This window comes from Saimiri boliviensis, chromosome 16 (genome assembly GCF_048565385.1).
Source record: "Saimiri boliviensis isolate mSaiBol1 chromosome 16, mSaiBol1.pri, whole genome shotgun sequence".
Lineage (NCBI taxonomy): Eukaryota > Metazoa > Chordata > Mammalia > Primates > Cebidae > Saimiri > Saimiri boliviensis.
In genome coordinates this window covers 3,028,088-3,051,417 of record NC_133464.1, presented here as the reverse complement: position 1 = coordinate 3,051,417, position 23,330 = coordinate 3,028,088, and the positions used below count along the sequence as shown (strand labels likewise).

Here is a 23,330-nt window from a genome sequence, read left to right as displayed (position 1 = left end):
AAAAAAAGAAGAAGGAGAGAGAGAGAGAGAGCAGAGAGGGTGAGAGGGAGAGAGAGAGGGAGAGAGAGAGAGAGAGAGAGAGAGAGAGAGAGAGAGAGTGAGAGAGAGAGAGAGAAAGCAAGCAAGCAACAAACATACGTTAAAAATAAGGTGTACTTCCCAACCCATTCTAACTGGTAAGCATTTTCCTGATAACAAACCTGACAAAAACATCATAAGAAAAGACTACAGGCCAATAACCCTTATGAACCTTCAAAAAAAAATTTAGCAAATCATTTTCAGCATTACATGTAAAAGGTAAAATACCATAACCAAGGAGTGTTTATCCCAGGAAATAAAAATCAATCAATACAATTCATGTTATTAACAAACTAAAAAAGGAAAAAAACCACAAAGGATTATCTCAATGGATGGCAGAAAAAACATCCAATCCAATCCAATCCAGTCCAACGTACACTCTTGATAAAAACTCCCAGTGATCTAGGAAGAGAAGGAAACTTCCTCAGCATGGTAAGGGGCATCGCTGAAAACCTGCAGCCAATGTCAGACTCCATGGTGAAAGATTAAAACTTTACCCCCAAGATCAGAAACAAGAGAAGGCTGCCCATTCTTAGCACTTCTGTTCAACCTTACACTGGAGGTTTCAGCCTGTACAATCAAGCAAGAAAAAGAAACCAAAGCCATCCAGATTGAAACAGAAGAAGTAAAGGTGGGTTTATGTGTAAACTGTGTGATTGTCTATGTAGAAAATTGGATGGGATCTACAAACTAGCTACTAGAACTAGTAAGTCAGCCAGCTGTGGTGGCTCATACCTGTAATCCCAGGTATTCAGGAGGCTGAGGCAGGAGAATTGGTCAAACCTGGGAGTTGGAGGTTGCAGTGAGCTGAGATTGCACCACTGCACTCCAGCCTGGGTGATAGAGTGAGATTCTGTCTAAAAAAAAAAAAAAAAAGAAAAAGAAAGAAAGAACGAACTAGTAAGTCAGTTTAGCAAGTTTGAAGGGTGAATATGCAAAATCGGTTAAATTTCTATATATTAGCACCAAGTGATCAGAAATTGGAATTTAAAATGCCATTTACAGTAGCAAAGAAAATGAAAGAAAAGACAAATGCTCAGGGATAAATCTGACAAAAGATAAGAAAAACATGCATACTTTCAGCAACATATATTGCTGAGTGAAATTAAAGATCTAACTAAATGGGTCTAAACATAGCATTCTGAGTCAGAAGTCTTGCTATTAAGCTGTTCTATTCATATTGATGTACAGATTCAACAGAATCACAACCAAAATCCCAGAACCTTTTTTTGGTAGAAATTGATAAATGATTCTAAAGTATCTCTGGAAAGGCAAAGGGCGTAGAAAGAACTTTGAAATGGAAGAAGAAAGTTGGAGACCTTGGTCTCCAGGGTTTTCATTAAACAACAGTAATAGAGTTAGCACAATGTTGCCATAAAGATAGAGAAATAAATCAGCAGAACAGAATAGAGTCAGAATTAGATCCTTAAAGACATAGACAACTAACTGATTTTCAACAATGGCGCCAAGACATTTGGCTATCCAAAGGGTACTCTTTTCAGTAAATGATACTGGAACAAGTAGATATCCATATTTTTAAAGATGAACTTTGATCTATACTTCTTAGTATACAAAAATTCACTAAAAATGAGTCATAGATCCAAATGTAAAGCCTAAAACTAAAAAACTCCTAGAAAAAAAAATAAGGGAAAACATTTGTGACTTTGGACTAGGCAATTATTTCTTATATATGACACCAGAAACGTGATCCATACAAGAAGGAATTCCTTACAAGACAGAGTGGATAAATTGGACTTAATCAAAACAAAAGGAACTTCTATTCTTTGAAAGACACTGTCAAGAGAATGAAAAGACAGTCTATATATTGGAAGAAAATATTTGCAAATCACATGTCTAAGGATTTGTATCTAGACTATATTTAAAAAAAACTCTCAAAACTTAATAATAAAGAGACTAATTTAAAAAAAATGGGCAAATGGTTTGAATAGACACTTCACCACAAAAGGTGTACAAATGGCAAATAAGCACACAAAAAGAATCTCAACCTCAGTGATTAGGGAAATGGAAATGAGACCTGCAAGGAGACAGATACTGCTTCACACCTATCATCACGGCTGAAACCTAGCAGACTGATCCTCCCAAGTGTTAGCACACATGTGAGGGAACCAGAACTCTCATGCGCTGACGGTGGGAAGGTAAAATTGTATAACTGCTTCAGAAAACAGTCCATCAGTTTCTTAAAGTAGTAAGCATACATCTACCAAAAGTTCTAGCTATTCTACTTCGAGGTATCTTCCCAAGAAAATGGAGATGATACAGCCATACCACGCCTTGCACACAAGTGTTCATAGCAGCTGTATTTTTAATAGCCATAAACTGGAACTAATGCAGATGTTTTACAGTTGGTGAATGGATAAACGAATTGTGGTATATTCATGCAATGGAACACGGCTCAGCAATAAAGAGGCATATTCTATGACATGGATGAATCTCAAAATTATGCTGAATAAAAGAAGCCAGACAAGAAAGTACTTAATGTATGATTCCATTTATAGAAGATTTCTAGTGACAGAAAGTAAATCAGTTATCACTTGGGGACGATAGCTGGGGTAGGAGAAAGTGATTGTGGAGTAGCTCAAGGAGACCTCTGCATGAGGGGCAGAGTCATTACCTTGCCTCTTATGACAGTTCCAAAACGCATCGAATTGTGCAGTTTACACATGAGCAGTTTATTTTATGTTAGTGATAACTCAATATGACATATGACGGTCTTTACCCTGAGCATAATACGTTCATGTTGTGTGTAATGGAGCTTTAATTCATTTTGTTTGCTGTCCCCTACTTTGAAACTAATCACGAATTTAGAAAATGTATAGAATTTTAATGTGCGCAGGTAAATTGTGTACTTACATTTCATGGGGGGAAGGGATTTATTGACAGAGAATTCATTTGTCGATTTATTTTCTCATCAAATCTTTGCTATGTTCCAAGGATAGTGCTAGGCACTGGAGATTTGATGATTTGCAGAAATAGACCCGCATGCCATTTAGTGGGGGAGAATAACATGAAAGGAATTACACGAACTGATTGTGTCATGCATGAGATACATGCTCTGAAGGCAAGACAAAGATTTCCAGACACGCAGCAGAAGAATCTATGCCCCTTGGCTGATGGGGCCCAGCAGTGGTTTGCAAAATTCTGTACTCAAGAAGTGGCACTTGAGTTGCCCTTTGACTTGATGCATAGCTGTCACAAAAGGAGGGCATGCACCCCTAGACAGAGGGGCCCTGCAAGACCTGGGGCAAGGGGAGGTCTGCTGTGTCTCATGCAGCAAGGAAAGGCCTGGACAGGTAGTGCTGGAACTGAGGGGATGCAGAGAGACAGGCAGAGCCAGGCAGCATAGGGCTGGTGGGCCATTAGTTTGTAAAGGTTTTGATACTTTTCAAATTTTTAAGGGGAGAATGATATGGTAAGTTCTGTGTTTTGAAAAATGACAGTTCCAAAGGAAAATAAAAAAAATTATCTGGAGGCATCACACTACCTGACTTCAAACTATACTACAAGGCTACAGTAATCAAAACAGCATGATAGTGGTACCAAAACAGAGATATACACCAATGGAACAAAACAGAGGCCCCAGAAATAATGCCACACATCTACAACCATCTGATCTTTGACAAACCTGACAAAAACAAGCAATGGGGAAAGGATTCCCTATTTAATAAATGGTGTTGGCAAAGAGAATAACATACCTAGGAATACAACTAACAAGGAACGTAAAGGAGCTCTTCAAGAAGAACTACAACCCACTGCTCAACAAAATAAGAGAAGACACAGACAGATGGAGAAACATTCCATGTTCACGGTTAGGAAGAATCAATATTGTGAAAATGGCCATACTGCCCAAAGTTGAACTTCAAACTATACTACAAGGCTACAGTAATCAAAATGGCAGGGTACTGGTACCAAAACAGAGATATAGACCAATGGAACAGAACAGAGGCCTCGGAGGCAACACAACATATCTACAACCATCTGATCTTTGACAAACCTGACAAAAACAAGCAATGGGGAAAGGATTCCCTGTTTAATAAATGGTGTTGGGAAAACTGGCTAGCCATGTGCAGAAAGCAGAAACTGAACCCCTTCCTGACACCTTACACTAAAATTAACTCCAGATAGATTAAAGACTTAAACATAAGACCTAACACCATAAAAACCCTAGAAGAAAATCTAGGCAAAACCATTCAGGACATAGGCATAGGCAAGGACTTCATGACCAAAACACCAAAAGCATTGGCAACGAAAGCCAAAATAGACAAATGGGACCTATTCAAACTCCATAGCTTCTGCATGCCAAAAGAAACAGCCATTAGAGTGAATCGGCAACCAACAGAATGGGAAAAAATTTTTGCAGTTTGCGCATCTGACAAAGGGCTGATATCCAGAATTTACAAAGAACTAAAACAGATTTACAAGAAAAAAACAAACAAGCCCATTCAAAAGTGGGTGAAGGATATGAACAGACACTTTACAAAAGAAGACATACAGGAGGCCAACAAACATATGAAAAAATGCTCATCATCACTGGTCATTAGAGAAATGCAAATCAAAACTACATTGAGATACCATCTCACACCAGTTACAATGGCGATCATTAAAAAATCTGGAGACAACAGATGCTGGAGAGGATGTGGAGAAACAGGAACACTTTTACACTGTTGGTGGGAGTGTAAATTAGTTCAAACATCGTGGAAGACAGTGTGGTGATTCCTCAAGGACCTAGAAATAGAAATTCCATTTGACCCAGCAATCCCATTACTGGGTATATATTCAAAGGATTATAAATCGTTCTACTATAAGGACACGTGCACACAAATGTTCGCTGCAGCACTGTTTACAATAGCAAAGACCTGGAACCAACCCAAATGCCCATCAATGATGGACTGGACAGGGAAAATGTGGCACATATACACCATGGAATATTACGCAGCCATCAAAAACGATGCATTCTTGTCCTTTGTAGAGCCATGGATGAACCTGGAAGCCATCATTCTCAGCAAACTGACACAGGAGCAGAAAATCAAACACCGCATGTTCTCACTCATAGACGGGTGTTGAACAATGAGAACACATGGACACGGGGAGGGGAGCACTACACACTGGGGTCTGTTGGGGGGAAATAGGGGAGGGACAGTGGGGGGTGGGGAGTTGGGGAGAGATAGCATGGGGAGAAATGCCAGATATAGGTGATGGGGAAGAAGGAGGCAAATCACACTTGCCACGTGTACCTATGCAACAATCTTGCATGTTCTTCACATGTACCCCAAAACCTAAAATGCAATTTAAAAAAATGGTGTTGGGAAAACTGGCTAGCCATATGCAGAAAGCTGAAACTGGACCCCTTCCTTAAACCTTATACAAAAATTAACTCAAGATGGATTACAGATTTAAACATAAGACCTAACACCATAAAAACCCTAGAAGAAAACCTAGGCAATACCATTCAGGACATAGGCATGGGCAATGACTTCATGACTAAAACACCAAAAGCATTGGCAACAAAAGCCAGAATAGACAAATGGGATTTAATTAAACTGAAGAGCTTCTGCACAGCAAAAGAAACTATCATTAGAGTGAAGCAGCAGCCAACAGAATGGGAAAAAATGTTTGTAATCTACCCATCTGACAAAGGGCTAATATCCAGAATCTACAACGAACTTAAACAAATTTACAGGAAAAAAACAACTTCATCAAAAAATAAGTGAAGGATGTGAACAGACACTTCTCAAAAGAAGACATTTATGCAGGCAACAAACATATGAAAAAATGCTCACCATCACTGGTCATTAGAGAAAATGCAAATCAAAACCACATTGAGATACTATCTCATGCCAGTTAGAATGGCAATCATTAAAAAAATCAGGAGAAAACAGATGCTGGAGAGGATGTGGAGAAATAGGAATGCTTTTACACTGTTGGTGGGAGTGTAAATTAGTTCAACCATTGTGGAAGACAGTGTGGCGATTCCTCAGGGATCTAGAACTGTGCGTGCATCTGTAGCGACTGGCAGGGGACCGAGTGGGAGATTAGGGCACTCATTAACTTTCTTGACTGTTTGGTTAAGAGGAAGTGATCTCCAGCCAGGGTCAGTGTGATTTTCTTGATAAAGGAGGCTCTAGCAAACTATATCCCTTCAATAGCTTTAGGGGAGAATGTCTATGATAGTTTTTCGTTCTTTTCCCACATGTTTTAAAGTATGTTTTTTTCCTTCCTGATGGATGCATCTGGTGGTTTAAGGCCAATAAGCATTGCATTGAGCCTGAACAGTTGCTACTCTGAGAACATCTAATACTTTCCTATCCAGCTTATAAATGTATTGATGTCAGGTGTTTAATATTTCCCCTTTGATTCATTTGATAGCGAATGGCTTCTGAGGTCAGGATGGGGACATTGCCAAAACCGACAGATCTCTGCTGTGTCTCTGTTTTGCAGGTGACATTTGAAAGTCTAGATTTGGTATCGTGAAGGCATTTTTAGGGATGTCAATGTATAAGTTTTAGAAAGTTCAGGTGCAAATTGAGGATTATTTATGTGATAATTTTATGAACACACTTGTGTCTCTCCTGGGACTTGCTTTCTCGTTCCCTTTAGAAAATGCTCACAGTGTGTTACATGTCATGCTAAATGGAGGGAGATGAAGCAAATCCAGTGGTGCTTATTGGGATACAGTTCCTAAATAACTGCAACAAATGTAAGTAATGTCCTGGGGAATTATTTTTCTAATTCAAAGCATTCAAACATGAACAATTCAGTTCTGTCTACATGTATGGGAGAAGTAAACTCACCACTTACTTTTTTCTTTTTAATCCTTTTTCTTTGAGAGGATGGTGGGTGGAGAGTGTTATTGTGGGTGGGGTTAGGAATATTGAGGGAAGGGAGAGTGATTTACACGCAAGTACACACACAACTATGCATATACATATATACATTTATACATGTATATATACACATATATGCATATGTATTTATACAAATGCACACACACATGCATATACACATATGGATACACACACGTATGCACACATATACATATGTATATACACACATGCATATATAAACATGTACATACATGCTGTATTCACATTTATACACATGCATATGTACACATGTATAAAATGCACACATGATGCATATATATACAGTGTATATACACATCTGTATGCACATATCTGTAAACACATATGCCTACACACATGCACAAATGCAGACATGCACACATGTAAACATACATGAACACATGCATATGTATACACAGATACACGTGTGTATATGCGTGCACACAAATACATACATTTCAGTTTATAGGCTGAAAATATCTGGGTCGGTTTGGTTTTCCTTCTTTTATAGTCAGAAATGGCAGAGCTCTCAACACGAACTTTTGTCTATCACATATGGAAATGTTGGCGGTGTCTCTGACATCGGAATTGGCAGTTTGTGTTTTTCAAGCTGTTTTCAAGTTAAATAGTTCTTCCACCTTTTTTCCCTTTGGCCTAGGTGGTCACACGTTTTGTAGATTTGGGTGTGTGTGAGAATGCCCAAGGGCCTGTGGAAATCGAGTGCTGGACACCACCCCCAGAGTTCCTGATTTCGTAGGACTGGTACTGGGGCCGAGAATCTGCACTTCTAACAAGTTCTCAGGCAGTGCTGGTGCTGCTGGTCCTGGGACCATGATTGAGAATCACTGACCTAGTCCACTGAGCTCATTAGCCCAGCAGCACCATGACCTGGAGCAGCTGGATGATGTGCATGACCCTTTAAGCAGGCAGGAGGCCAACACATGCTCACCTGGGCGTTTTTTCCACAGGAGGCACAGGCTGCTTGCTCACCTTGGTGTGCCCTCCCTATCCCCACATTTGACGAATTTCCTAGCTAGTGCCTTCTTAGTTCAAGACAGAGCAGACCCCTAGTGCTGCTTCCTCATGGCCCTTGGAGTCTTTAAACATGGAGGCAGAGAGACAGAAAAGACATCCTGCTTGGATTGGAAGGGGACTCGGAATTTATCTGAAAAATTGGAATCCCATGTGTTTCTGTGCATAGTTTTTTAAAATAAAATGAATGTATGTTTTTTTTTTTTTCATACAACAGAAGAGAAACAATCTCCATTAAGAGGCCAAGCTCAGGAGGTTGTATAAGATTTGATGAAATACGTTATTTAAATTGAGGCACATAAGGAGACATCAGTGAAATATTGAAAATTATGGTTGGGAAAAACTATAACTAAATAAGTATTGAGTCACAAAAAAATGACCAGAAGACGAAGTCACACTATTTTAGGTAATGATGCTCGTTAACGTCGAGGCTTTTAAAGAAAAGTAAATCAACCATGCCGCCTGGCTGTGGGAGTGAGGGGCAGCCTCAGGGAAGAGTCTGGGTTGCCAGTTCAAAAACATGGCTGGGGCTGGGCAGGTGGCTCACGTCTGTAATCCCAACACTTTGAGAGGCTGAGGCAGGTGGATCACTTGAGGTCAGGAGATGGGGACCAACCTGGGCAACATGGTAAAACCCCGCCTCTACTAAAAATACAAAAATTAGCCAGGCATGGTGGCTTATGCCTGTAATCCTAGCTACTTGGAAGGCTGAGGTGGGAGGATCACTTGAACCCGGAAGGTGGAGGTTGCAGTGAGCATAGATCGCACCACTGCAGTCCAGCCTGGGTGGCAGAGCAAGACTCTATCACAAAAAGAAAAACAAAACCAAAAAAAAGCACAGCTGGGCGAATGGCTTCTCGTCAAGGAAGCAGTTCATGTTGTGGAGTTCAGCTGAGCCATAACTCAAAGGCTTTTGGTCATCCGTAAATTGGGGATGCTTTTGTCCTCTGAAGACCTGAAGCAGCCTGCACGTCTTACCCTCCTTTTGGCAAAACCAAAGACACCTTGCTCAATTTCACTCCAGCATATGCTCTGCAATCAGTGGCCAGTTGAGGATCCGCTTGTAAAAACTTAATATGGAGAAAAAGATGACAATTTTCGCTACCACACCCCACCCCCAAGTCTGGGCATAGGAGAAAACACTGGATCATGTATAGAAAGAGCTGGGTCTGGAGCACCGGCTCCAGCTGGCATGGAAGCTCCTTTTCTAGATCTTTCTAGATATAAAGTCTAGGCATGAGCCACCGCACCCACCGTCCTTTTCTAGATGGTTCTTTCCCTAGTGACTTTGCTGAAGCCTTTGCTTTCATGAATGGCACTGGAATCACCTGACAAGGATTTCCAAGCAGCCATCATGAAGGGGCCTTAAAAAGCAATGACAGATTCTCATGATGGAACATCTCAGCAAAGAAATAAAACTATGAAAAGGAAATGAAGATTATGGACCTGAATAGAATAATGGAAATAAGACTGGATGGGCTCAGAGGTGCTGTAGAGAGGGCACTGATTAGTGAACTTGATCGAGGACTCGTCAAGGGAGGGGCTCCGTGTGGACAACGGAGGGAAACCAGACCCCTGAAAGCAAGGGCTGCCCGGGGCTGCACACGCTGTGGGGCCGCAGACACGGTGGGAGTGACGGCAAGAGTGCAGACTCCCCGGCTCCCTCGCCGGCTCCTCGTCTCGCCCTCTGCGTCTCTGTGTCTGTGACTCTGTCTCTCTGTGACTCTGTTTCTCCCCTATTTGTCTTTCTGTCTCTGTGATATCCTCCACCTCTCCGTCTCTCCCTCTCTGTGTCTACGTCTCTGTCTCTCTCATCTCTGAAAGGTCAGAATCACAGGAGGCCTTCAGTGCTTGTTTTGTTCCCCTTGGGGGAAGAATGAAGGCCACCCCGTGAAACCCGTGGCTCTTGCAGATGCCTGCATGAAGCACGGGCGGTGGTCGGGGGCCGGATGTGGGCTGCGGGAACAGGCCAGCTGCTTAGGGGGAAACCCAATTTGGGGCCTGCGATTTTCCTTAGCGATAGGGAGGCAGGAGCTGTAAGCAGAGCTTACGGGCAGCCTGGCTGAACTGATATCCATGCGCAGAAGAAACGGAGCCTGGACCTGCAGGTGAGCAGTCCTGGGAGAGAGCTGGGCAGCCCACGGGCAGCTGGCTGCAGGCAGAGCCAGTGGCAACAGGATGCAGGGATCAGTCCCAACAGGGAGGGGTGAAGCTGTTAAGGTAAAACCAAGACAATCTTTCTATCATTTTGTCTACAGTGATTATATCTTCAGGTCTTTTTCGGGATAGTTCCTGTCTTAAATATCCAGTTCTCACATTAGACCAATTATATTCCTTTTTGGTTCCAGACACCATGTCAGCATCATTCAGCTTCACCTTTGGTCACCATAATCAAGTGATTTATGGTACCTGAGAGTGTCACAGGCACAGGTCCTTAGGTCATTACGTCACAAATCATATATCTAGTGCCTGTCCGTATATGCCATCTGTTAAGATACAAGCCTCATCCAAACGGACCAAATATGCCTCAGCTGGAGCATGTATTGTGTAGTGCAGAGACAGATTCTGCAAACACCACGCAGGAATTAATGAGACAGTGCATTTACCAGTGATAGGTGTTATGGAGGAAAACAGCAGGTGGGGGGTGGGAAGTGCCAGCACCTGGGGCAGTGTTGCAGGCTGACGTCAGGTCACTGGGGAGGTGTTACTGAGAAGTGACATGAACAGAGACCTGATGAATGGGAGTGAAGAAAGGAGCGATGTGAAGATCTGGGAGGATGGTGTTGCAGGTAGGGGAACAGCTTGTTTGAGGTCCTGGGGCAGAAGCCTACCTAGGGAGTTCCAGAACAGCACAGGCCAGTGCGAGTAGGGAGGTGGTAGCTTGCTGATTAGGTCAAGGAGGGAACGAGGGAGTGAGTGTGTAGAATCTGCTTGGCCAGTTGAAGGACTTGGCCTTTTATTGTTAACTTTTGCTTTTTTAGAGGCAGGGTCTTGTTCTGTTGCCCAGGAGGGAGTGCAGTGGCAGATCACAGCTCACTGCAGCCTTGAACTCGTGGGTTCCAGTGATCCTCCCGAGTGGCTGGGACTACAGTATACGTCACCATGGTCAGCTAATTTTTAGATTTTTTGTAGAGTAAGTGTCTTGCTACATTGCCCCGGCTGATCTTGAACTCCTGGCTTCAAGCAATTCTCCTGCTTTGGCTTCCCAAAATGTTGGGGTTACATATAAGGTCTAGGCATGAGCCACCGCGCCCAGCCTAGACATTATTTTTTAGAGCAGTTTTAGGTTTCCAGAAGAATGAGCCAAAAGTACAGCGTTCCTATACACCCCCTTCTTTCAGTCCACCCACTTTCCCCCATTATTAACACCCTACATTAGTATGATGCACCTGTTACAACTGATGCGCTGATACTGATACTTTATTATTAACTAAAGGCCATAGTTTCCGTGAGGGTTCACTCTGTGTTCTATGTTCGTTCTGTGGGTTTTGACAAGTGTATAATGACACGTAGCTACTCTAATATCATACAGAGTAGGTTCACTGCCCTGAAGTCCTCTATGCTCTGCCCGATCATCCCTCCCTCGCCTCAACCCCTGGCGACTGTTGATGTTTTTACTGTCTCCATGTTTTTTTTTTTTTTAAATTTACATTTACTGGTTCATTATAAGAATATTGCAAAGGCTGCAATGAAGAGACACATAGTGTGGGCTATGAGGGGAGGGTTATGCAGCTTCCATGCCCTCCCTGGGTGTGCCCCCCTCCAGGAACCTCTATGCATTCAGCTGTGTGGAAGCTCCAAAGTTTTGCCTTTTCCAGAATGTCACATAGGTAGAACCACACATTCTGTAGGCTTTCTGATCAGCTTCTGTCACTTAGCAATATGCATTTGAGGTTCCTCCATATTTTTTTATGGATTGATAGCCCATTTATTTCTATCACTGAATAATCCCATTGTACGATGTACCACTGCTTTTTTCTGCATTCACCTACTGAAGTACATCTTGGTTGCCTCCAAGTAATGGCAATTATGAAGAAAGTTGCTATAAACAAATGCCTGCAGGTTTTTGTGTGGACATAGGTTTTCAGCTCCGGGTGGGTGAATATAATACCAAGGAGCACAATTGCTGGATCATATGGTAGACCCACGTTTAGCTTTGCTGGAGACTGCGCAGCTGCCTTCTAGTGGCTGCACCATTTTGCCTTCGCACCAGCAATGAGTGTGTTCCATTGTTCTACATGCTCGTCAGCATTTGGTGTTGACAGTCTTGTGCATTTTGGCCATTCTAATAGGTGTGCAGTGGCATCTCCTTGTTTTAATTTGCATTTCTTTCATAGCATATGATGTTGGACATCTTTTCATCTGCTTATTTACCATCTGTGTATCTTTGTTGGTGTTTTCAGATCTTTTGCCCATTTTTAAAAGGGAGTTGTTTTCTTAATGAGTTTTAAGAGTTCTTTGTATATTCAGAATACGAGTTATTGATTAGATGTGTTTTGCAAATATCCCCTCCCGGTCAGTGGCTTGTCTTCTTGTTCTTTCAAGGACTTTGGCTTTTCCTGAGTGAAACGGGGAGGTTTTAATGGTTTTGAGCGGAGGAGTGACATTACAGGCAAATTATAAATAATGATAGTAGCATGAACCAAAAGGAATTCTCGTGTACACATTAGCAGCCTTCTCTTTCAGTAATGAAGATCATTTTTTCTAAGTGGTTTTTCAAAAATGTGTTTCCCAAGTACAGATTGCTACACAGCTTGTTCACAGCTATGGCCCTATTTATTTCAGCCCACACTGCTGATACTTGAGTTGTGGGTGATAATGATCTTTTTATCACCTTTTTATTACTCACAGATAATATGAAAGTCCCAACTGGCCTGTCTTTCACGCAAGAGGCTTTTACAGCCTACAGGTGTCCTTGGCCAACGCTTCCTGCCCTCTCTTCCCACCGTCTCGCTCTCTCTCTAGGGCAGGCCCAACTGCTATTTATAGAGAGCTGTGCTTAACTGTGGATGTCCTCAGCTGTTTCCAGTCTCCTCATTTCACTTTGTTCCTCTGAGTGAATGGTTCCCTCCTGCTTCACCATCTCCTCTTCAAAATGAGCCTGCCTCTCTGCATGCCTTCAAATCCCCAAGTGAATTTGGAGAAAACAGATTTCTTTCTAGGTGGTCGGGTTCAGTCTTCTCTTAGATGGCTCTGAGGCTTGAACTTGCATTAAATGCGGCTTCTTGGGCAGCGTATGAACCAAGACAGATTCTTGAGTGGGAAAGGCCAGGAACAAGGCCAAGCATGACTGCGGAGCTCCCACCGCTGCCCCCCGGCTTCACTGTGTGTAGAGCTGGACAGCAGGGGTATACTTCAGAAGTAAATCTGAGTAGTGGGGGCAAACAAACGCAGGGCTGCCATCAAAAACTCCAGACATCTGAGCACACCCATGTGAACAGTGGAGTAGCACTGGGGACTGCAGGGGCAGGAGCTCTTGTTCTCACGGAGGTGCCTTGGTCAAGGGTAAGATGTCAGGTTGTTGGTGAGGCAGAGAGTAGATACGGGAGGTGGCATCTCAGCAGACAGCAGACTGCTTGTGCTCAGGATGGACATGACCCTGCCTTGTTTAGAAACTCACCCAGACAATAACTACACAGCCAGTACCCACCTTGGATTCACTAGCACATTTCCGTCAGAGGCCACAGCCTTCTTCATAGGTGTCTTTAACAATGGGCAATATGAAAATAATCACCAACCATACTGAAGTGCATTCAGTGGGAGAGGGAATGTGCCAATGAGTCAGAAACAATAGAGCAAAGGAGCTTTAGAAGAAAGTCATCGGCAGCTCCAAATTCACAGACGCCACGCCACAGTTTACAGTCTGTTTCCATTAGGTCACAAGCATGAAGGTGAAAGAAAAGACGATTATTCTACGTGAACAGGTGAAAGAACCATCTCCGACCCCAAGACTCGACTCCAGTTGTCTTATGAATCTGTACTGCTGTCAGTTTTCTTGTTCCCAGCTCCTTCAAGGGCACATGGAATGCAGCTGCCGATGGAATCGGTGAGATGCCACCTGTGCCCATCCCAGCTGCACTTGCTTCCTGGGGTCTGCATCGCCGCAGCCTGACCTTGAGGGGTGGTGGGGCACCTGCTGTTTCCCAGATACACCTGTCATGTTTTCATCTAACAACCAGGAGAACAAAATACGACTCAATGGAGAAATGTATTCTTAGTTATCTGATGAAGTTTTCTCCTTAAATATTTTGTTATCCATTTTTGGCATTGGTATGAATTTGGGACCGTTGCCACCAGCTCTGAGGGATTTCAAATGTGCTTTTGGAGTTTGTGAGAACCAAGCCTCAGGGGATGTGTGAGTCAGTTGAAGCACTGCGGTCTTGCTGGTCTCTCTCTGACATTTCATGTCTCTGGCATATCTGAATTTAGGTTGGGAACTGGAGCTTTGGTACACTTATATCTATTACTACCCTTTGTAATCTGGCCAGTTCCATACTCATGGAGACAATTCCCAGATGGCTACAGCATTTCATTTAGAGTTGGGCTGTGGAATTTGTTGAAGAAGGAATGCAAAAGAGACACTTGTTTTATTTAAGGTTTGAATTTCTTCCAGTAAACGACTTGCTTATTAGGCTAAAGATTTTTGGGGGGAGTAGCTTACTTATCTGGTATTTAACAGTCAAATCCTTGAAATTTCTGCCTGTTGCTTCATGTTTTCCCATGGATTTGGAAGAAGAGTTGTCCGGAGACTTCCAGGTTAGCTCCACGGACCTACATTTTCACTCCATTTAACATTATTGACTGGATCGGGCCCAGAGAGCTGTGGAAGAGCTTAATTCCTGATCAGAAGACAGAAGCGGTTTAATTAGAATAAAGCAGCGACTACTATGTAATTAAAAATTAGATGAACCATTGAATGCTAAGCAGACTTTTAGAAGGTGAACTTAGGATTTAAAACCTACCACTGCCTCTCGGTATGGCATGGTGGAGATCTGCCCTACAGAGACCCCAGCACACTGGCAGCCCAGCTGTCTGAGGACTGTTTTGTAATGGGGTAGTCACGCTGGCTTAAGGGGAGGAATAATAGATTGGGAGTAGTCATCGTTTTCTTCTTTAATTTATTTAATAATACTTGCACACGGGACAACGTTCAAGGGTACAATAAGTAGAGAGTGAAAAGCAAATTTCCCTCGTTCCCCTGTCCTCCATGCCCAACTCCATCTCCCCGTGGGGAACCCTTGTTAAGTGTCTGGCATATGCTTGCAGAGATGGCTCCATGCGTTTCTAAACACCTACATACATTTTCTTCTTGCTTTTTTTAAAAAAACACAAAAGGTAGATAGTATCCACACTGTTCCCCATGTTCCCTACCCCTCCAAACATAACTTGGAGATTGTAACATATGAGGATACAGAGCTGCCTCTTTTTTAAAGGCTGTATGGTAATGGCGATAGTCTGTGGAAGCATTAGAATTCATTTAATCTGTCCTCTAGATTATTTCCAATCATTTGCTCTTACCCTGTGTTCTAATTTTAGATGCCACCAGGCAGTTCTCCAGGTTAGGGACCAGGCAGAAAACAGATAGATGGCACACTAAACAGAGGTAGGTGGTTGATGAGACTATTCATGAAGTGAGGGCAGAAATAAGGGCAACCCACAAGATGTGTGGAAGCACCCTGAAAAGTCATTAACTCTCCCTGGCCCCGAAGGGAAAGGTCAGGGGAAGCAGGGTTACTCCAGCCAGTGAGACCTGTAGTTACAGGAGAGGCTGCATGACAGGAGCCATGGTCTTCCACCAGTGGTACGTTGTAAATGTTTAACACCTGGCTGTCTGCGACGGAGGCCCTGATGTGTACTGCCTGCTGATTTCTGTGCCGTTAAGTACTTCTACCAGGTTTTCAAGGTACCAGCATGACAGGGCGAGACCCACACAGACCCCTGTGAGCCAGCTCCAGCGTTTACCGCCCGAGGCCCCTGCTTTCTGCCATGGTCCCCTGTTGGCTCAACCCTACCAGAAGCCAGAGAGCAGGGAAGCCTGGTTGATACAGTCCTCAGAGGTCAGTGAAATACACAGGCTGTGCAGTTTTGGACCGGTCATTTCAGCTCTCTGAGGCCCCGTTTTCTCATCTGTAAAATACCAGAATTACCTCAAATGTATTCAATGAACCTTTATTAAGTTTCTTTCTTTCACTTGCTCTGTGATGAATGAATCTGGTAACCTGAGTGGGTTAGGTCATTTAGTGCACAGTTGCTATTGAATGTGAGATATCTGTGGGTCCTGCAGTTAGGGAGCTTATGTTTAATGAGGGAAATAAGATGTGCACGAGCAGGTCCAGCTATGTTGTAGGTCTAGCTGTGAACAGAACCATAAGCCTTCAGAGGAGGAAGTAATCTTTCATAGTGGGGTGATGAGGCTGTTGATGGCAAAGACCTGGGGTGACCTTTGCTCTGTGTTTGGGAGTCTGAATGATTCTCCAAGTGGGAAAAAACAACACTTCTAGATTCACTCTACATATACACTAGGTTCTCTAAGTATGGTCCTGGAACCATCAGCATCTCCAGGGAACTTGTCAGAAATCCAAATGCGTGAGTTCTGCCCCACCTACGAAATCTCTGTTACTCCAGGTGATTCTGATGCCTGTAGATGTTTAAGAAACACTGAGCTATACCGTATCAGTGGTCCCCAAACCTAGCTGAAAATCAGCATCAGATGAAGACTTTAAACACGTGCACACGAACACTAGGCTCCTGGGCTGTACTTCAGACCTACGCAGAATCAGAATCTCCCTGGGGAGCTAAATACTTCCCAGACATGACATTTTCTACTGTTGATCTTAATTGTTGCGGTAACATTGAACCTATTACTTGCTTTGTTGATACTGCCTGTTCTTCCTTCCCTAGTGTTTTTTCAATCACGCTTTCAAAGTCTGAGAGTCTTTAAATTCTGAGTTGTGGCAGCTATCTCATTCAGCTCTTCGCTTTGGCTGAGGGTAGAGATGATTGTTTCTGACCTGAGTCACAGTACGGAGTTGAGATGAAAACTGGACAGCTGTGGATGCTTCCGGAGTCTGACCTTAATGTTGCTTTGTGATTAATTTGTAGCACATTTTCACATGATACGCACCACTTATCAAATATTAAGTACAAAAGCTGTATTTTGAAGGAAAATTAGAATGATTCTGGGACTGTCTATGCTTCTGCCTGGTTAGAGTTCTGGATGGAAAAGCCTGGAGTTTGTAACAGTGGATAATTTGGCACAGGACTTCTAAAAAGTGAACTGGGCAGAGTTGCTGGTCATTTGAAGCCCGAGTTTTCGGAATATTTCTAGACACTACATGAAAAAGGAGACCCCTACCCCTGTGAATTGTGAAGTCTTTGCTGATTGTAAATAAAGCTCTGAATGTTGTTGTATGTGGCTTTCAGTGGACCTGTGCTTTCATGTCTCTTGGGTAAATACCTAGGAAAGGAATTGCTGGTCTTAGGGTAGATATATGTTTAACTTTGCAGGAAACTGCCAGTTTTCCAAGCATATCATTTACACTCCCATTAGTTGTGTCTGGGAATTCCAGTTACTTTACATTGTTGCCAACACTTGATGTATCGTCAGCCCTTTCCACTGATCCATTCTGGTGGGATGCAGTGTTATCTGCAGTTTTAATTTGCATTTCCCTAATGACTAAAGAGGTTGAAGACTTTTTCACGTGCTCACTTACAATTTGTTCATATAGCTTCTTTAGCGAAATATTAAAGGGACTTTCAACCATCTTGCTTGTATCATAATAGTCCAAACATATTTTTCCACCACAGTTTCACCCATGATCTCAGATGCCCTTTTTCCTTCGCCATCCTTGAGAACACCCTGGACTGGTAAAAAATGACACACCTTTGAGACGTGGTTCCATCCGCCTCTTCGCCCTTCCAGGCCCAACTCAGAGGCCACCTTTTTTTTTTTTTTTTTTTTTTTTTGAGACGGAGTTTCGTTCTCGTTACCCAGGCTGGAGTGCAATGGTGCGATCTCGGCTCACTGCAACCTCCGCCTCCTGGGTTCAGGCAATTCTCCTGCCTCAGCCTCCTGAGTAGCTGGGATTACAGGCACATGCCACCATGCCCAGCTAATTTTTTGTATTTTTAGTAGAGATGGGGTTTCACCATGTTGACCCGGATGGTCTCGATCTCTTGACCTCGTGATGCACCCGCCTCGGCCTCCCAAAGTGCTGGGATTACAGGCTTGAGCCACTGTGCTCGGCCAGAGGCCACTTTTTAAACTCTTTAAGCCTCTGGCCCTGCCCCCTCTCTGCAGAATTTAGGGTTTCCTCTGCCGTGCTTCTGTGGTGCTGAGTCCGCATCTGTGTGGCCATACTTGCTGTGCTGTGTGCAAGCTTCTGTGCTTCACTGAGGGCAGTTCCTGGTTTCACTCTTAGCATTCACAGTGCTTACACCGTCATCTACCATGGAGTCTAAGCCCAATATTGCTGGACTAATTTATTACCCATTTCCTCCTCTCAGCTGCTCTATGTAAAAAGATAAGTGTTAGCCTTAAATCAGGGACCAGGGCATAGATCCAAGGGGGTCAAGTGACTTGTCGAATGGGACACAATATATTTGTTACACAGCCAAGTTTTGACTCTTTGACATTACAGTTTTCCAGAGAGGTATGTTTTAGGTACAGTGTATTTTGACCTAGCTTGTTACCACTACCCGTGTACATGTACAGACATATTTTCCAGCGGATATGCAGGCACAGGATGGTTTTAAGGGAATCCATTTCCAGACCCTCAACTTACATACACACTCACCCAAAACTGACTAGCCTTGGAAGGCGCCTGAAGCAACGGAAGACATGAAGCTGGCTTGGCTGCCCCGTCTCCACTCTCACAATCGCCATCCTCCCACTTCATACAGAAAGGCAGACTTTTCACCTATCATCTTCCCGAGGTGCACTGCTGCTAGATGGAAAATTTCCAGGCTATGTAACAAAGGGACAATTAGAAATCATGGTGTTAAGAAGTCAATGACTTTAATGACTGGAATTTCGAAACTCGGGGGTTTCCACGTCTTAGCTTTCACGGAAATCAAAGGAGACCTCATCAAGTTGTTAATAAATGATTTAAAACATTTTTAACTTATGATAGAACATATCTGGACTTTGGCTCTGTAACTCAGAAGGCTTCAAAGAGTTAAGTTATATCATAACAAAACTCCTTCCATTTTCATGTATTTATTTTTGTGAACAAAGTTTTTCAGGGTTTGCATAAAAATCCCCCAAGATAGAAAAAGAAGTGATGCTAGGCCATACCTCACAAAAAGTGATAGTTGTTCATGGGCAAATGAACAAACTAACATTAAACAAAAGAAGCCCCATCCATTTCATTTAAAAAATTCATTTCTGGCTGGGTGTGGTGGCTCATGCCTGTAATCCCAGTACTTTGGGAGGCTGAGGTGGGTAGATTGCTTGAGCCCAGGAGTTCAAGACCAACTTGGGCAACATAGTGGATCACTATCTCTGAAAAAAAAAAAAAAAAAAGAAAAAGAATAAAGAAATACACTTCAAGATAAAAATTTGCTTTTTATATGTAATTAAAAAAAACTGTAACATACTGTTTCCATCACTTGTGTACTCATAATAGTTGTGGTAATTCAGTTCAGAAAAAAAATCAGAGCAATTAAATTCTTATGGTTTAATACTCTTAAAGGTAGAGTCAATTACCATTATTTGTGGTAGTTATGTTCTAGAAAGTTACCTTGATCATTGAATTACTGACAAATGAAACACTGCTACTAGGAGGAATAGAGGGTTAGGATCCTTTAAGACTCTGGTCATAACATTTTGCCAACCAATCAATACATAACCTTGTTTTATGTGTATTTTTGTTTGAAGATACCTTCTTTAATATGTTTCTTACAATTCATTAATTATATGCAGTATTTCTTTATAATAAAACACTGTGTTTCAGTTACAGCATTATGAACTCCTCTGATGGTACTAGTTCAATTCTCAGTCATAAGTACCTACATGCACACAGTACACCTATACAGTACTCACGTTAAGTACTGACAGAGTACTCAGAGTACTCACACAGTACTGAGTACTGTGAACATAGTTTACGTTGTATAGTACAGTAATAACAAATAAAGTCCTGAAAAAAGCATTAAGAGTGAGCATTTAAAGTTTTATAAACATATTACTTAAAACCTTACTGTGGCTGGAGCTGCAAGCTGTGTGAGGTCAGTGCACTGTGGTTTACCCTATCTACCTTAGCTTGCCCCATGAAAATCAGAGGCTGATGGAGCTTACTCTGCACAAGAGGAAGATGTCAGTAAGGGCAGCACATTGTGATTTGGCAGAGCTACCTTAGGATTTTGTCTTTTGCAACTTGTTGATGGTGTTGGCAACTCTCTCAAACTGGCTAGAAAAATTGGTTCAGCCTTGGCTGCCTGGCTTTTCGCCTCAAATCTTTAAGGATATCAGAATAAGGGATAAATGCAGTGGAAGTGAGGTGCTAAAATGTGAGGCTGTGTTCAAGCACAGGGTCACATTCTTCCATGTCACTGAAAATTTTTTCCAAGGCAGAATTCCATTTGGATATTTTGGCCACTGTGAGAGGGACAATTCTTGGAGTCTTAGGGTGACTTTCATTGCTGACTTTGCTGCCATGTTTTGCCATCTCATCCTCATCTTTGTGGTTTCTACTGCCTTCTCTAACAAAATTTCCTCCATGTCTTCTTCCTTCATGTCGCTGAAACCTTCTCCGCTTATTTACCATGCAATATGCAATATGCATTACGTTTTTGACATTTTAAAAAATATTTTCTGTAACCCCATCAAAGCCTTGAAGTTTTCACAGTCTGGCAAAACGTTTTTCCAGCAGCTATTGATAATAGCCTGTTTGATACTGTCCCAGGCTGTGCCAACAGAATCAATAACATTGCATATAGTGAGTGATTTCCAGTAGTCTATCATGGTGGCTTCTTCGTTGTTGTCAAGAACCTCACAAGCTTTACTACAGAGTTCCCTTGCGTAGTGTGCCTTGAATGTTTTATGCCCTGATTGAGGGGCTAGATGTGAGATGTAGTATTAGGGACATGAAAAAAACTTCTGTGTTGGGGTGAGCATTTTCCTGTTCATCATGGCAATGAACTGGGGCATTCATTATCCAAAATTAGTAAGACCCAGAAAGCAAGGTTTTTGCCCTGGAGATAGTGTTCAGCTTCTGGAATGAAGCAGTGGTGGAACCAATCCCAGAATATTTCAGATGCTATCCATGCTTTTCTGTTCCACCTCCGATGGACTGGCACACAGTTGAGGTTTCTCCCTTTGAGTGCTGTGGGTTTCGGGCTCTGTACACCATTAGAAGTTTGCACTTAAAGTCACCCTTGGTGTTGGTGCACAATAGCAAGGTTGCATGGTCTCTGAATGCTTTAAAGCCAGGGCCTTGCATGGCCATTTGCATTACATAGGTTTGTTTGCCAACATTCTTATAAAACAAGCCAGTCTCATCAGCATTGAAAACCTGCTCTTCAACATAACCCTTTTCATGTATAACACTTAGCAGGCATTTTAAAAATTCTTCCACAGCTTCCTTATCTGTAGAACCTGCCTTGCCTGCAAGTTTAAAATTTGATTTCATGCTGTATTGCCTTTTGAAATGTGCCAGCCAGCCTGGACCAGCTGAGAAGGGTTTAACATTTTCTTGACCTTGGGTAACATGGCTGTAAATTTCTTTGGCTCATAATACTGTCCACTACACTTTAAAAAAAAAATTGATTGTCATCTCATGAATCCACAAATTTAGCTGCTTTTCCATCTTTTCCACAGCTTCATCACACACTATAGATGCCACTTTAGCACTTTCTGGAGCAGCCTCATGTACAGATCGGCGGATCCCCGTTTCCTTTTTGTGGATGTACCATACTGTTGATTCATTAACATTGAACTCACCGCCAACAGCCCTATAACTCATGCCCAAACGAAGCTTATCTAACACATGACACATCACAGCCTTCTTGTGATTAGGGACATTAGCCAGCATTTCAGCACTACGCTTGGGGGCCATTTGAAACAGAGAAGTCACCATGGGAAAGCACAGAAGTCTGAAAAATGTGACACTAAGTAGACTGAGAAGGACATATGTTTACACAATAAGAACTAAAACAAGAAGGCAGAGCATGGCCTTGTTCAAGCTCAGCTGAGAAAATAGACACAAGGCGATCCAAAGTTTTCGCTGTTCTGCATGTGTCCATATATAACTGAAAATGTTTCTAGTATTGACTTTTAGTTACACATACTTTTTAGCAAGTAGCTGAGTTCATAGCCTCTTTAAATGATGATTGACTACATTTGTAGAGGTCACTTGTCAAAGACAGTTTGTTTCAAGCATAGATTATATGAGGATACAACTTTTTGGGTGAAGTGGAATGGAAATGAGTTAAAGCAGAAAGATTTAATGTCTGACTTGTTCGGAAACTTTTTAGATGGAGAATGGGTATTATATTCCTATTATGTTTAGATTCTGCTGGGTATGATTTTTATAAAGGACAGTTTAATTTAAAAATGTCATCAGAATGGCAGAAATTACATCCCTTGCAACTATTTAAAACTAAGAAGAAAGAATTTAGGTTTTGCCTAGATATGTGATACATAACCTGAAAATTATTTTGAAGCGAAGAGAAAAATGGATTAGGAGGTAGCTTTGCTTTTGCCATTACACTGAAAAAATGTTCAATTTTGATGGAAACATGTCAGCACTTGGTTGTAGGAATTTTTCAACTGTAGAAAGAAAAAAGCCTCATTTCATTCCTTTTGGCATTTCTGAACACTTGGTTTTGATGTATAATTTTAAGGCACCTGAGCACCATGAAATGAAACCACAGTATTCCTGAGAGTAGCCTGGTGAAATGTGATTTTTCTCCTCCAGTACAGAAGGATAAAAATGCCTTTAATGTCCTCAAATGCTAGACTTCTAGATGATGCATTGGTTTAAATGTCAACATTTAATGTCTTCACATACAGTTTGGAACAGAAATTTTCTTACAGTAAAATAATCCTTAGAGTTAAAAAAACAATTTTTTGTATTGCCTCAGGCTTCTTACAATTTTCTAGTCCTTGGTATCGTTCCTGGTTTCCTTAGTTTCTTGCCGTGGGTAAGGTCCAAACACCTTCCACGTGTTGCGGGTCGCTCTCCCAATTCTACCTCGGACTAAAGCACCAGGCAGTCCGCAGGCACCTTCCTGCGCTCCTGGACTGTGGTGGAGGCTCCACAGGATACACAATTTCTTCTCTGCTGACTTACTGGCTTTCATGTTAGCTGTCTATTTCGGTTAATCATTCATGAAGCACGGGGCTTATATTTGGAAAAAGAA

At 42.3% G+C, this 23,330-nt stretch overlaps 1 protein-coding gene across 9 annotated transcripts in view; it reads left to right on the top strand.

The window, feature by feature from the left end:
* The window catches only part of ARHGEF7 (Rho guanine nucleotide exchange factor 7), a 184,035-nt gene that overhangs the window by 12,297 nt on the left and 148,408 nt on the right, over nt 1-23,330 (top strand). The gene's annotated exons all lie outside the window — the stretch shown is intronic.